The sequence below is a fragment of the Panthera onca genome, chromosome B1, assembly GCF_046562875.1.
Source record: "Panthera onca isolate mPanOnc1 chromosome B1, mPanOnc1 haplotype 2, whole genome shotgun sequence".
NCBI lineage: Eukaryota > Metazoa > Chordata > Mammalia > Carnivora > Felidae > Panthera > Panthera onca.
The window spans coordinates 61,248,744-61,264,644 of NC_138342.1; positions in this window are offsets into that span (position 1 = coordinate 61,248,744).

Consider the following 15,901-nt stretch of genomic DNA (forward strand, 5'->3'; position numbering starts at 1 on the left):
GCCCATCAACTGATGAATAGGTAAACAATTTGTGGTATAGCCCCAAAATGGAGTATTATTTGGCAAGAAGAAGGAATGGCACAATATAGTCAAAAGGCTGAAAGAAAAACACTTCCAACCAAGAATACTCTACCTGGCAAAGTGATTCAGAACTGAAGGAGAGATAAAGAGGTTTTCAGAGAAGCAAAAGCTAAAAGAGTTTATCACCACAAAATGAGCCTTATGAGAAATGTTTATCCCAAGGTGAAGAGAATTTGCTGAGTAATATTCAGGAGACCACTTTAGAGTAAAGACCATTCTGATGCTGATATTCCAAGGATGACTTTGGATCATGAAATATCCTCCTTCTCTCCACTTCCAAGGTGAATGATGCCAAATTACTCCATTTTCTGCTCTTCAATTCCAGATCTCTCATTGCCTTATTATTTATTTATTATTATTATTTATATTCTATTATTATTATTTTAATATAAATAATATATTGATATATAATGTAATATATAATATAACATATAATATATAAATATTATTACATTTATATTTATATTATATTATTATTATATATTATATATTTATTATTTATTATTTATCTTTATAAGAAATCCCCACCCCCAACAGCTTACTTGAGTTAATGAGATAGTCCCTTTCAACCAAAAGACCCCGGGCAAAAAGGCTATTTTAAAAATTTGGTAATTCAATTTATTTAAGTTCTTTTTTAAAAAATGTTTATTTATTTGTTTATTTACTTATTTTGTTAGTTACAGGTTTAGAGCGTGAGCAGGGGAGGGGCAGAGAGAGAGAGGGAGAGAGAGAATCCCAAGCAGTTTCTGCACTGTCAGTGGCCCAACACAGGGCTCGAACCCACAAACCATGAGATCATGACCTGAGCCAAAATCAAGAGTTGGATGCTTCACCGAGTCACCCAGGCGCCCAGCTTATTTAAATTCTTAAACATCCAGACTACTGATATGTTTTCCGACAGAGACTATAGCGAATAAATATACTATTGTATTAACTAATCCCCAGATGGATTATATCTAAAGAGACATTTATTGATTAGGAAGGGCTCATAACTAAATTATTCTCCGGGTAAAATTGGGAAAGTGAAACATAGAGACAATGCACATTTCTGAGAGAATAAACTCAAATCACCTGGAGGTCTTGGTCTCCACTGAGGTGGAGGGTGGAGGTAGGGATGACAATGCACATAGGGGAAAACCATGAGGATTTCAGTAGGACATTGAGGCTGAGACCAAGATGTGGGATATGGAGAGAGACTTTGACATCCAACAGTTGTTCCCAAGTGATAGTCCAAGGACAAGCTGCCTCAGATTTATCTGGGAAGCTTTCACTAGCTGTCGAGGGGGGGCAGAATTATGGTTCGCCCCAAAAATCTCCAGACCCTAATCCCTTGAACATGGGAATATGTTTCCTTATGTGGCAAAAGGGAGTTTGCAGCTGTGATTTAGTTGAGGACTTGAGATGTTGAGGTTATCCTGCAGTATCCAGATGGGCTAAATGTCATCATAAAGTGGAGGAGGGAGGCAGAAGAGGAGGTCAGAGTGAAGTGGTGTCAGGAGGGCTCCTCCTGCCATTGCTGCCTCTGCAGCTGAGGAAGGGGCTGTGAGCCAAGGAATGTGAACAGCAAAAGGCATGGAAACCAATTCTCCCCTAGCCTCTAGAAAGGAAGGCAGCTCAGCAGAGACCTTGATTTTAGCCCCAGTGATACTCAGGTTGGATTTCTGACCTACAGAACGGGAAGGTAATAAATTCGTGTTGTGTTAAGCCACTGAGTGTGGTAGTTTGTTAGGGCCGCAATAGGAAATGAACACACCATCTACATCCCATCCTCGGTGATTCTGATTCAGCATTTCTTACAAGACTGATACTTGTCCAGGTTTGGAGGGTCTTGCCTCTAAGCTTTAAATATGTCTTTAAATCCACTTAGGAGAATGGATTTAGGGAATGCAACTGGTGTGCTTTGACCTCTTATCTTTTGAGATCTCATTTTTCTAAAGCATGTCCAAACAGTCTTCCTGATGGAGGAGAGTTTGAGCGTGGCAAAGGGACCCGGAAATCCAGAAATCAAGTTCTGTGTATTCTCATTTTAAGTGAATTTGGCAAATGCGTTATTGCTTCACGGAGTTCTGTCATATTTGCTTTCTACTTCATGCTATGGTTAATTACAAACTTACCTCTCGTCTAGGGTGAAGAGATTAAGTTTTGAAGTTCTCTTTTCCAGTTAAGACCCTTTTTATTTCACCAGTGTCTGGGTGGCCCAGTCGGTTAAGCGTCCAACTTCAGCTCAGGCCATGATCTCGTGGTTTGTGGGTTCAAGTCCCGCATCGGGCTCTCTGCTGTCAGTGGAGAGCCCGCTTCCAAACTTCTCTCTCTCTGCTCTTCCCTTGTTCGTTCACGTGTGTGCTCTCTCTCTCAAAAATAAAAATAAACATTAAAAGAACAAAAAACCCTTTTTATTTCAAAATTCGATGTGTGCCGCCAGTATTTGGTAAGCATTTCCTGTGAGCGAGGCCTACCAAACCCTCCTTCCCTCCAGGTCCTTCCCCTCAGGGACAGGTCAGCAATCCAGGGGTTCCCAAGGTGGCAGTTGGCCCTTGATTCTGTGCTCTTACCTCAGAGCAAATCATCCTCACTATGGGGGTAAACACACTTACAACGTAATTAGTGGTTAAACCTGCTGCTTAGCTCAGACACAAGTGCTCATGTTTTATCATTAAAAAATCTTGGAGTCTTATGTTTTGATGATTATAGTTCCAGCCTCTTTGTCTTCAACTACAATCTTTGCTCTGATTAAAGTAAAAATAAAACAGAAACCCTCTAAGGTAGAGGTTGTCAACGTGACCACACATTAGACTTACTTTCTTTTTTAATAATTAAAAAAAATGTTTATTTATTTATGAGAGAGAAAGACAGAGTGCGAACAGAGGAGGGGCAGAGAGAGAGGAAGACTCAGAATCCACAGAAGGCTCCAGGCTCTGAGCTGTCAGCACAAAGTCTGACGTGGGGCTCGAACCGATGAACCGTGAGATCATGACCTGAGCCAAAGTCAGATGCTCAATGGACTGAGCCACCCAGGCACCCCTAGACTTACTTTTTAAAATAATTATTGATGCCCAGGTTCTACCCCCACACATTCTGATTCAGGTGATCTGGGATGGGGCCCAGGCATCAATATGTTGATTTTTCTTTTGCACTCTTCCCTTCACAGATGATTTTAATGTGGAGAACCTCTGTTTTCTTTTTTTTTCTTTTTTTTTTTTTAATTTTTTTTTAACGTTTTATTTATTTTTGAGACAGAGAGAGACAGAGCATGAACGGGGGAGGGGCAGAGAGAGAGGGAGACACAGAATCGGAAGCAGGCTCCAGGCTCTGAGCCGTCAGCCCAGAGCCAAATGCGGGGCTTGAACTCACGGACCGCGAGATCGTGACCCGAGCTGAAGTTGGACGCTTAACCGACTGAGCCACCCAGGCACCCCAGAACCTCTGTTTTCTAAGGGACTTGAACCCTGGGGTGCTTGTCCTGCCTCCTTTCTTTTGAGATTTGAACACCCCTGAGAATTCCTGCTGCTGGTGGTTGTAATAAGGCATCTTATTATTGGAGGAGCCAGCAGCAGGCCCCTTGGGCTCAGCAACATGGTTCCTTCTAGGATTGAGAAAGCTGACGGGCAGCTTCCTCTTTTAAATGGAGTTGAGGATTGCTCAGTGATCATGCACTTGTTCCCAGCGGCTCAGGAAATGGTTACATTACTGCAGGTTCCTCCAAGGAAAGATGTACAATAATGGCGGCCCAAAGTTTCAATTTGCATGAACTTCTGGCACAGGAAACAGCTGTTAGCTCATGCACTCATTAGGGCCGTATTTGTAGCTCTCCCGAGAAGAAGAATCTCCAGCTAGCTTAAGTCGGACACACTTGGAGACCTGATGTTTTGGGGGTGACACTGATGGTTCAGCTCGCACAGCGTAGCCGGGAGATCCCAGCTCTGGCTTCACTTGCAGATAGGCAGCAGCGACGACTAAACAGAGACAAGAATTCCAGCAAATGCTGTCATGTTCCACATCGACAGATACGACGAAGCTGTTTCCCATGTGTCTTATCGGTAAAATGGTAAATACAGAGAAAATGTTTGAAATGCTTCCTACCAGACCGGGAGAAAGGCAGGCACCCAGTGGGTGAAGCCGATGTTCCCTATTTGGGCTGCAGGGCCCATCAGTCTGAAGCACAAACAGAAATGGGGAAGACAAGGCCTAAGTTGATGTGGGAAGCGTTTGCTTGGGAGATTTGGCCTAAAAAAGGCGGCAAAGCAGGAAAAAGTGAAGAGGCCCTCCGGTCAGATCCTGTCTGCCTGTATAGAGAGAAGCCCTGATTTGCTATAGAACTACTACCAAGATCAAGGTGCTGTCTGCAGATGAGGAAGAATTGCATTTGTTCTGTCTATGGTACCATGTGCTGTTACTGTGGGAATCACAGAGGCAAGTGATATAGAAATGCCTTATGTAAACTGTAAAGTGCAGTATGAATCTGATGGCAGTGGTTTATTACCTAGAGGATGTTTGCTACTCAAAGTGTGGACTTCAAACCAGATCAGCAGCCTAGGAGCTCGCTAGAAATGCCACTGAATGTGCGTGTGTGTGTGTGTGTGTGTGTTTCTTTTTTTAAGTTCTTAAATACTGTCAATGCCAGTAACAAAATTTGCCATGCCATCCCATGTTTAAACGCACAGTTCAGTGGCATTAGAGACATTCACATGGTTGTGCAACCTTACCACTCCATTCCAGAACTTTTCCAGCTTCCCAAACTGAAACTTTATAACCTGAATATGCTTTTAAACAAGGTCTCCAGGCGATTCATATGCACATAGAAATATAAGAAGCAGTGGTCTAGGGGACTTCTGGCAGTAGATCCTGTGATATGCTTAATTATAGTTTACTATTCAGTGGACACTATGCTAAGCCTCCTTTATCTCATTTACATTGCATCTCTAATCTTCCAGCAACCTTATGAAGTAGGTAGTATCATAAACCCCACTTTACAGATAGGAAAATATTTAAGCATCTTACTCAAGTTTGCACAGCAGGTAAGGGTTGGAGTTGGGATATCACTTAGCATCTGTGATTCCAGAGTGTATATTTTTTTCCCTCTGGGCTTCCTCTGTGCACAGAAAGATCCCTTCTGGGTGCTTGCATTCAAGAATGTGTGTTGAGAAAAAAGGTGCCTGGACAAGTAGAGAAAAGAAATAAAATAAGATGTCACGCAAGTAAATCTTTATTTCCACGGTTTCACACAATTCTACATCTACTACAGAGATTTGGAGGATCTGGGACTCTGCTTTTGCAACATTATTTTATCTTGTCTCTCCAGAAAGCTTACATTCTTAACCAATATTTTCTTCCCTTTCTGAGGCATTTCAACTGATTCTGTTTGTCTCTTCTCAGAACCTTCTGGACGAAACAGGAAGTTGCTGCCGGGGAATTCTGTACTGGGTAGAATGGCATGGCCGGACTCACTGCTCTCCTACCTTAAGCCCCACAGTTTCAGGGCTCAGCATGACTCAGGGGTGTAAACTCTGGAAGGTCTGACCTGACATGTGACTCAGGAATTCTGATCAGTCTCCCTTGCTCATATCTGAAACTGAGAAGCTTACAAAACCCAAAAGCTTTTATAATCAGAAAAGATAAATTCCCTATAAGGAAGACAAAGACCATGGAAAATTCCACGGGAAATATCTGAAATTGTCTTACTCTTTGTCAGCAATAAGGAGGTCAGATGTGGCCAGATAGACCCCATGGCTGTATAGCTGGACAAAGCCTGTCCCTCCAGGAAGTGAACACTCAGAGGATGCCTCTGGTCATTAAAAGTTGTTTGAGAACCACATAAACTAAGACCCAGTCTTCTTCTTCTTCTTCTTTTTTTTTTTTAGTGTTTATTTATTTCTGAGACAGAGAGAGACAGAGCATGGGTGAGGGAGGGGCAGAGAGAGAGGGAGACACAAAATCCGAAGCAGGCTCCAGGTTCTGAGCTGTCAGCACAGAGCCTGATGTGGGGCTTGAACTCACAAACCGTGAGATCATGACCTGAGCCAAAGTCGGTCGCTCAACTGACTGAGCCACCCAGGTGCCCCAAGACCCAGTCTTCTTAATGATTGTTCATCACTGTTCTAATTGATCACAGATCAATTAGACAAGTGGTTCTCAACCCTGGATGCACAGTAGAATCAATCACTTGTGAAGTTCAAAAAAATTAAAAAACCCTACACCAGGACCCACACCTAGAGATTCTGACTCAATGGCCTGGGGTAATGTGTATCTAGGCTTGAGAAATATTGAATTAGACAAAGCAGAGCTAATGTTCTATCATCTTTTTTTAAAGTTTATTTATTTTGAGAGAGAGAGAGCGGGGGAGAGGCCGAAAGAGAGAGAAGGAGAGAGAGAATCCCAAGAAGGCTTTGTGCTGTCAGTGCAGAGCCCAACTCTGGGCTCGATCCCACGACCCTGGGATCATGACCTGAGCCAAAACCAAGAGTCAGATTCTTAACCGACTGAGCCACTCAGGTGTCCCTGTGCTATCATCTTTGTATCTGTAGTGCCTAACACAGCATCTGGTACCCCATAAATGTTTACAGAACATGTGCATGAATAAAGGAACTAGTGTTATCACATAAATGACTATTAGTACTTGGTTTAGTATTTTATGGGTTTCAAAACACTCTTTTATATGTGTCTCTTATTTAAGTCTCATGACTCCCTGGAAAATATTGTAGAATGCCCCTTTTATAGATGAGGAAAGTGAGGCTTAATGAGATGAGGTGACTCCCCTTCCCCCAATTCCACAAAACTAATAAATTATGTTTATTTAACTCTTGTCCACTCAGATGTTTAATGACTATGATGGTTCTTCTCTAGCTCCAATTGTGCCCTAGAAATTCTGCCTGATTGTTTGCTTTGGCAAGTATGTAATCTGTTCCTTCTACCTTAACACTGATGTCTAATTTTAAACAATGCTTCTTAGAGAAAAATTCAAACAAAGTAAGTAAAGAGAACAGTGTAATTAACTCTCATGTAATCATCAACCAGCCTCAATAATGATCAACTCAGGACCGGTGTGATTTCATCCATACTCTCACCCACTGCTTCCTATTTTGAGGCATATCCCCGTAAATATTTCAGAATGTTTCCCTAAGGATTTGAAAACAAAATAATCTCAAAATCGTCATCAATCCTAAAAAATTAATAGTAATCCCTTAATATCATCACATATCTGGTCAGTATTCACACATCTCAGAGTGTCTCTTTTTATTTATTTTTTTTACAGTTTCTTTGATTAGAGATCCAAATAAATTCTATTCATTGCAATTGCTTGATATGGCTCTTAATCCTCTTTTAATCTGAGGGTTTCCCTTTCATCTCTTTTTGTTTTGTCTCCTTGTGATTTATTTGTTGAAGAAACCATGTCATTTGTCCTACAGGGTCCCCATCCTGGATTTTGCTTGACTACAAACTCCTGTCATTTAACACATTCCTCTGGGCCATATAGTTCCTGTAATTAAAAAAAAATTTTTTTAATGTTTATTTTTATTTTTGAGAGAGAGAGAGAGAGAGAGAGAGAGAGAGATTGTGAGTGGGGGAGGGGCAGAGCGAGAGGGAGACACAGAATCTGAAGCAGGTTCCAGGCTCTGAGCTGTCAGCACAGAGCCCAATGTGGGGCTTCATCCTATGACCCATGGATCATAATCTGAGCTGAAATCAAGAGTCCAGGGCTCCACCAACTGAGCCACCCAAGTGCCCCTAGGGCTTGGAGCTTCTGTAATTTAGTAGGTACCAGAAGTTTGATCAAATTCAGGTTGGATTTTTTGTTTTCTCAAAACTCCTTTCTAGGTTCTGGAAGGGTTTTGCCTGAAAGTAAAACCAACTGTCAAGGCTGGGCAGCCAACACACATAAATTCATGGCTCCAAATTATCTGCAGGATGGCGGCCACGGTGGTGTGGGTTCAGGTTTAGCCCAGTCTCCCCCCACCCCATGTCCTGACTTCACCTATCTGCATTCCTGTCTTTCCCTTCTACTTGGCGCCAGGGGTTCTATGGGAGGCTTCCCTTCCTGGAAGTCAGCGTCTTCCTGAGACCAGATTACAGTGCTATTTCTAGCTGGTTGGTGATGAAGGATCAACATTTTCTAGCAGCGACTCAGAGCACTTGCTCAGAGTGACATCTAGTGGCTTTAAAAGTATAATTTATTGAGGTATAGGGGCTCTTTTTTGAAGGGACATTAAACTGTAGGTTAGTTTTTAAATACGTATTTTTATTGTATTTCTTCCCGTTCCAAAAGTATCTTATGAGGATAAGAAAACCTCAAAGGATACTGTAATAATAGCCTTGGGATAAGATTTGTTTCCAAAATTTTACTCACAACTTTCCTGGTGCACTATGTGAATAGAAAGTGAAAGTCCCACATGAACACACACCCCAGGAGTGCCACAGCTAATGGTAAATGGTATTCTCTTTAATGGTTGCATGGTATTTAGTAGAACTGGGTGAGGAGGTGCATAATTTATTTATCCCATCCGTCATTAATAGACTTTGGGGTAGATTTAAGGTTTGGGGTTTTTTTTTATTCTTTTTTTTTTATGTTCATTTATTTATTTTTGAGAGAGAGAGTGTGAATGGTGAGAGAGGGCAGAGAGAGGGAGAGAATCCTAAGCAGGCTCTGCACTGTCAGGGCAGAGCCTGACGTGGGTTTGATCCCACATATCATGAGATCGTGACCTAAGCCGAAATCAAGAGTCTGACGGAAGTGACTGAGCCACCCAGGCGCCCCTTTTTTTTCTATTATAAGCAATGTTGCCACCAACATTTCTTCTACTCTTAAGGGTGTTTCTGAAGATAGTCATCTAGAAGTGGAATTATTAGGTCAAAGAGAATGAGCGTTTTTTCACCAACTTATACCTTTACCAACAGTGTCTGAAGGTGCCTGTTTTCCTACGTGCTCACAACACCACCATGATATCATTTAAGTAAAATTCTATGTGTAGCTTGTTTCTTAACTCTTTTCGCTTAAAAAAAAAAGACTTTTTGTTGCCATGACTAGGTTGGGTTCAGTGTGACCCAGGTTTCTCTGATCTTCCTAGGGACATTTCATGTTGAATTTGTAACCTGATGTGGATTCCAACTTCAAAACAAGGATAGTTTTGGCCCTTATTAATATTCACTAACTCAAATGGTATTTATGGAGTGCCTAGTGTGTGCCTGGCCGTTTGCCAGAGACACAATGGTGACTAGGACATGAAATCTGCTTTGTATTATTGAGGAGCCAATGAAGGCTGGCATGTAAGCCAATCACTGCTGTGAGTGCTTGATTCAGACTCTTCTGTAAGGAACCCAGATTTGAGACTTCAGAGGTGGGCACAGGCTAGATCATAGAGTTTGGACTGATGTTTCTCAAGGCTGATGTTTCTCAAACTCTGGACACTAATTTTTTTAAAAGAAATCATTATCAGGGCACCTGGGTGGCTCAGTCAGTTAAGCATCCGACTTCGACTCAGGTCATGATCTCACGGTTTGTGAGTTTGAGCCCCACATCGGGTTCTGTGCTGACAGCTCAGAGCCTGGAGCCTGCTTCAGACCCTGTGTCTCCCTCTCTCTCTGCCCCTCCCCTGCTCATGCTCTGTCTCTCTCTCAAAAGTAAGTAAACATTAAAAAATAAATAAATAAATAAAATAAATCATTACCTCAGTACTCTACTGTAATTGAAAAACCAAAATCATTTGCCATGAATATAAGATACCAGAGAAACAATTTTTTTTTTTAATTTTTTTTTCAACTTTTTTATTTATTTTTGGGACAGAGAGAGACAGAGCATGAACGGGGGAGGGGCAGAGAGAGAGGGAGACACAGAATCGGAAACAGGCTCCAGGCTCCGAGCCATCAGCCCAGAGCCTGACGCGGGGCTCGAACTCACAGACCGCGAGATTGTGACCTGGCTGAAGTCGGACGCTTAACCGACTGCGCCACCCAGGCGCCCCCAGAGAAACAAATTTAGTAAAAAGGAAACAAAATCCAAATGAGTACATTTGAACTGTGTAAACATTTTTTTAAAAATAAAATACAATAATCTGTTTGCAAAAAAAAATGCATGCCTAAGATTATCTGCCTTGGGGAAAAAAATAAAATGGTTTATAATCAGTAAGTAATAAAAAGATTCAGCTCTGTATCCTTTATTTTAAGACTAAGATGATAGTTATGTGAAGATAATTCTGCTCCTGTTTTTGTGCTAATTCACCACCAAAATCTCAGCACACTCTGTAGGTATTTAGGGCTACTCCCTGTCTCCTAAAGAGCAGGATCATGAGGAGCTCAGATGACCTCCCAGGCCCACAGCCAAGAGCTGAAATCCAAATCTTCTGACTCCAGATTCTCAGACTAGGCTGTTTGACGCAAGGGAAAACTTCCTAGCACATACATCTCTCCAAAAACGGAAGCAGACAGCCTCTAGGAGTGAGGACTATCTCCCCGGAACATTCCAGCAGACACCGGCCATGAAGTGTTTTTGAGGTTGTACTCAGCATCTGAAGTCCCTTATAATTCACAAGAGTCTCTGAGTCTATAACTGGGAAACAGTCCAAAACAATAACCCAGAGATTGAGGACTTTAGCCTTTATTTTGATCATTAAAATACAGATAAAAGAAGGTTTTGAGTCCTGTGGAAATAAACACTCAAATTTAAAGCAATGATTGTTAAAGATTTATGGAACATTAAATGCATGTGTGTTCTATGTCCAGCAACAGTAGTATTTAAAAAACAACAAACCCCCAAAAGACTTATTTATGAACTGAAGACACATCGAAAATCTCAAAATAGAAAAAGACTTTCCTATTAGTATATTCTTAGAAAACAATGTTTGGGGGAAGTGTGAGCATTTTCTAAAATTATCCTTCCATATTTTGATTAACATGATGAAATTTTAATTCTTTGGATAGTCAATGTGTTGGGTAATTTGTTGGGTTATTTATTGCAATTATCCCAAAAGTTAGTGGTTTTAAACCACAATAACTATTTATTGTATTTCACAATTCTGGGGGTTAACAGTGCTCAGCAGGGTGATTCTTCTGCTCCATCTGTTATCAGCTGAGGCTGCCATTGGCTGGGCTGGAATATCCAGCAAACCTAACTTTGTTGAGTTATGGGTGTGTCCCTAGTGGTCTTTGGCTATGGTATTGACAGCACAAAACGTTTTTGGATTTGGTTTAAATGACTCATTTCTGCTAACGTTTAAGAACTACCATTTGTCAAGGTGTCTGAGTGGCCCAGTCAGTTAAGAGTCTGGCTTCAGTTCAGCTCGTGATCTCGTGGTTTGTGAGTTCAAGTCTCGCATTGGACTCTGTGCTGACAGCTCAGAGCCTGGAGCCTGTTTTGGATTCTGTGTCTCCCTCTCTTTCTGCTCCCCTCCTCCTCATGTTCTCACTCTCAAAAATAAATAAACATCAAAAAAATTCTTTTTAAAGAACTATCATTTGTCAAATTTTGGTGCAGTATCAAAGAAGATTGTTTGATTACACACAATTATCTGAAAGGGCTATTAAAATACTCCATCCTTTTTCAGTTACATATCTATAGGAGGCTAGATTTTTCTTGTATACTTCAACCAACAAAACACATCACAGCAGATTGCAGAAGCAGGTATGATAATCCAACTGTCTTCTATTAAGCATACATTGAAAAGATTCTCAAATATGTAAAACAATGCCACTCTTCTCACTATTTTTTTGTTTTGTGATAGTTAATCTTCTTTAAAATGTTATTTCTTATCAATTTATTGGTTTTGATAACTCAGTATAGTTAAGTAAGATTAGAAAGCTGGATGATAGGAACATAGGATCTCTCTGCATTATTTAACTTCTTATAGTTTATAATTAGTTCAAAATAAAAAGTTTAAAAATATGTTACTTAACATTTAATAGATATATTGTTATTTTTAATAAGTATCTTATTTTTCAGTTTCAGTTTTTAATACAGTAAATGTCAACAGATGTAACCCACATAAGGAAAAGCTCTTTGGGATCTTCAATAATTTTTAACAGTGTAAAAGGACCCTGTGATCAACAACTTTGATAATCACTGCAATATAGGTAACAGAGAAGGCGAGGAGACTGGCAAGAAATAATATCGCTTAGACTAGGAAGATAGCCATGGAGGAGTAAGAGAAGGTTCAATTCTGGATGTGTTTTGAAGGCGGAGTCAACAAGATTTGCTGATGGACTGGATGTGGGAAATAAGAAAAAGAAATCAAGTTTTTGTTTTTGTTGCTTTTTGCGTAAGGAAATTGGTAGGATGAAACTGACACGTAATCAGATCACAAAGATCATATAAGAGGAACAGATTTTGGGGGTAATATAAAGAGCTTGTTTTGTAAATGTTAAGTGTTGAATGCCCATTAAACCTCCAAGTGAATTATCTGTTTGGTCTGTCTCCATCAGACTGTGAACACTACGTGGGGATATTTGCAATTTCCTCATCTTAGATCTAAATTGTTAGGTTTCTGAATTGGCCTCTCATACCTACAGTTAATGTAAAAAGCAGGTAAAGTCTTACCAAGTAATCACCCTTCACTATTGCAGGATAAACCAGTTAGTTCAGCAGGACTCAAGCCTGGCTGCAGGTAGAATCACCTGGGGGAACATTTATAACATACCCATAGCATGGCCTCTTAACCCAGAGATTTTGATTTAATCCATCTGGAGCAGGGCCACAGGAATCCTTTGTTTTAAAAGCTCCCTAAATTATTTTAATTAGCAGTTAAGGCCACATCACTGGATAAGAGGCATGATTTTGCTATTTCTTCCTAGCACAATTTAAAAATTCCTTTTAAATTGAAACTCCCTTGAAACCAACTCCCTATTAATCCACTATGCTAATCAAGAAAGGAAATTTTTAGCAGCAATATCAACAATAGCCAAAGTATGGAAAGAGCCCAAATGTCCATTGATGGATGAATGGATAAAGAAGATGTGGTATATATATACAATGGAGTATTACTCAGCAACCAAAAAGAATGAAATCTTGCCATTTGCAACTAGGTGGATGGAACTGGAGGGTATTATGCTAAGTGAAATTAGTCAGAGAAAGACAAAAATCATATGACTTCACTCATATGAGGACTTTAAGAGACAAAACAGATGAACATAAGGGAAGGGAAACAAAAATATAAAAACAGGGAGGGGGACAAAACATAAGAGACTCTTAAATATGGAGAACAAACAGAGGGTTGCTGGAGGGGCTGGGGGAGGGGAGGATGGGCTAAATGGGTAAGGGGCATTAAGGAATCTACTCCTGAGATCGTTGTTGCACTATATGCTAACTTGGATGTAAATTAAAAAAAACCAAAAAACAGTCGTATCTTAAACTCACTAAGTTGTGCACATTAAATATGTACAGCTTTTTGTATGTCAATCATTCAATAAAGTGGTTTAAAAAAAAAAGAAAGGAAATTTTTTTCTGAGCCTTGAGAGTGCACATAAGACTTGCCCACTGAGGGACAGTGCACCAGAAGGGTGTAAGGCAGCAAATAGTGAGCACCCCTGAAGAAGGAGCCAGGGCAACTGCTTCCCAGAAAACTGGTTAGAATGAGAATAGCCTGATAGGACTCTGTGACTGCTATCTATACTCAAGAAAGGACTTTCGGGTTTAGCAATCAACCCATTTTGGATCAACAAGCCAAGGACTTGTCTAAACTGACCCATCACTTGTGAAACTTTTTGGCTTTTGCCTTCATAAGCCCCTTTGTTTGGAGAGTGATCATCTCCATGGGCCATTCTCTGGCATATATCCCTATATACGAGCAAATCCCCAAAGCTCTATTTCATTGTCGCTGAGTTAGTCTTTGCTTCTTTTCTGAGATATTCTCTTGAAGCCTCAGAATATTTGAAGTGGGGGATGTCATGAAATGACACGAAGATAGCAAACCCTTGATTTGTTGATTCCAACTGTTTGCACAAACGTGTCAGACAGATATAAACATGAATTCACTAGTATGCTGGATCTCTTAGTTACTAATTCACACAAGATAAATAAATGGGTCGTATGTATTCACTAAACTATGTTAACTTTTCTCTGGACTGGACTCACTAATGGAAATGCAGACTTTTCTAGAGTAGTGGAATAAGAAAATACAAAGTTTTCCAAGAAGCAAATTATGTTAATTTTCTATGGTGTGCAGCAAATGACCATAAACTTAATGGCTTAAAACAACACACACGTATTATATAATGGTTTTCGTGGGCCAGGAGTCTGGGCGTGGCCTCACTGCATCCTTAACTCAAGGTCTCACATGCGTGCCACCAAGGTGTTGGCCAGCTGCATTTCCATCTGGAGGGTCAATTACATTTGGAAGAATCTCCTCCCAAGCTAAAATTTGTTTCCTTAGAGCTCCATGTTTGAATACCCTGGCTTTTTGTAGTCACTGGTCGGAAGCCACCTGTAGGTCCTATAAGCCACGCGTAGTTCCTCACCATGCGGGTTCCTTCAATATAGCCAGTTACTTCATCAGGCCAGCAAGGAGAATCTTTTGTTCCAGTCTACTAACAAAAAGTTTTATAGAATGTACTGTAATCACAGGATTAACCCTCATCATATTTGCCATATTCTCTTGGTTAGAAGCAAGTCACAGGTCCTGCCTGCATTCACTGGGAAGCACTACACAAAGGCATGAACACTAGGAGGCAGGAAATCATTGAGGGCAGGGATCACTGTAGACAGTTTGCTACACACAAAAAAGGACAGGAGAACCAGGACTTGCTTACAGTCAAACCAAACAGACGATATGGTCCTGGGAAAACTGGAAAGAATGCTGGATGGAGCAGGGATCATGGGTTCTAGTCCTGGCTGTGTCATTAACTAGATCATTTATCCAGCTAATCTTTTGGACTCAGTTTCCTTACTTTAAAAATAAAATGAGGTGGGGGAGATACTATATAAGAAATGTAGATTAAAATAGCATTGAAATACCATCATTCACCTTTAGCGAAAATTACAAATGATCACACTCAAAGCTCGTGAGTTTATGGGTATGCTCAGTCCTAAAAAGCAAGATGCCATTAAAATGTTCACATCTGGGGATGCCTGGGTGGCTCAACCGGTTAAGCATCTGACTCTTGATTTTGGCTCAGGTCAAGGATCTCACAGTTCGTGATCCAAGCTGAGCCTGCTCAGGATTCTCTCTCTCCCTCTCTCTCTGCCCCTTCCCTGCTCTCATTCTCTCTCAAAATAAATAAATAAAACTTAAAAAAAAATGTTCACACCTGTGTCAGCATGGGGCAACCAGCTATTTGTTTAAACGTTATTTCTCAGTATATCTGACAAGGTTAACATTTGAATTGGTAGACTGAGTAAAGCAGATTGCCCCCCCTAATGTGGGTGGACCTCATCTTTCTCATTGTAGGCCTGGATAGAATAAAAGGCTGAATGAAAGAGAATTCTCTCTGCTTGACTTTTTTTTAAGCTGAGACTTCTTTCCTCTCCTGCCTTTGGATTCAGACTCAGACTGTTACTTAAATCATTGGCCCTCCTGGTACTGAGGCCTTTGGACTTGGGCTGGAACCGCACCATCAGCTCCCCTGCATCTCCAGCTTGCCGACTGCAGGTCTTGGGATTTGTCAGCCTCCATAATCATGTGAGCCAACTCCTTAGGGTAAATCTAAGACTAATACAATGCCCTTTGACAAAGTAATCCATTCCTGGGATTTTATCTTAAGAAAATGTAGAATTCAAAAGACTTTTGTAAAACAAGCTATACGCAGAAAGTTATTTTATTAACCATGGTATTATTTATAATAATGGAAAACTAAAAACAATGCACGTGATTAACAGTTGGAAAATGGCTATAGTTCACCCATC